Genomic DNA, 549 nt, shown 5'->3' on the forward strand with positions numbered 1-549 from the left:
CAAAAAGTTTGGAGTTGTAATATGTTTTAAAAAATGATGTGCCTTTGTAACAGATGAGTTTTAGTCCGAAACCCAGATACTTCGAACGAGAGTGTCCAGTTTGTATACGAGGTGCATCCAGTTTTTGCCGTAACCCTCTCTAGTTTTTTGCACATGCTATGTGGGTGAGATCATGATACCATGCCAAGTTTCAACCTTTTCAGAGTTAATTTGTATGCTTTTCAATTTCAGGGTTATTTAGCTCAAAACAAATCAATAAATGCATGAAAAATAGCAAATGAAGGCACAAAGGATTGAAAGTTGACGACGTGGCTTCGAATGGTGCATAATGAACCCACAAAAAGTCTGGAGTTGTAATAATTTTAAAAAAATGAAGTGCCTTTTATAACAGATGAGTGTTCGTCCGAAACCCTGATACTTCAAACGAGAGTGTCCAAGTTGTACACGAAGTGCATCCAGTTTTTGCCGTAAGCCTCTCTTCTTTTTTGCACATGCTATGTGGGTGAGATGATGTTACCATGCCAAGTTTCAACCTTTTCAGAGTTCATT

This window comes from Triticum aestivum, chromosome 5D (genome assembly GCF_018294505.1).
Source record: "Triticum aestivum cultivar Chinese Spring chromosome 5D, IWGSC CS RefSeq v2.1, whole genome shotgun sequence".
Taxonomy (NCBI): domain Eukaryota; kingdom Viridiplantae; phylum Streptophyta; class Magnoliopsida; order Poales; family Poaceae; genus Triticum; species Triticum aestivum.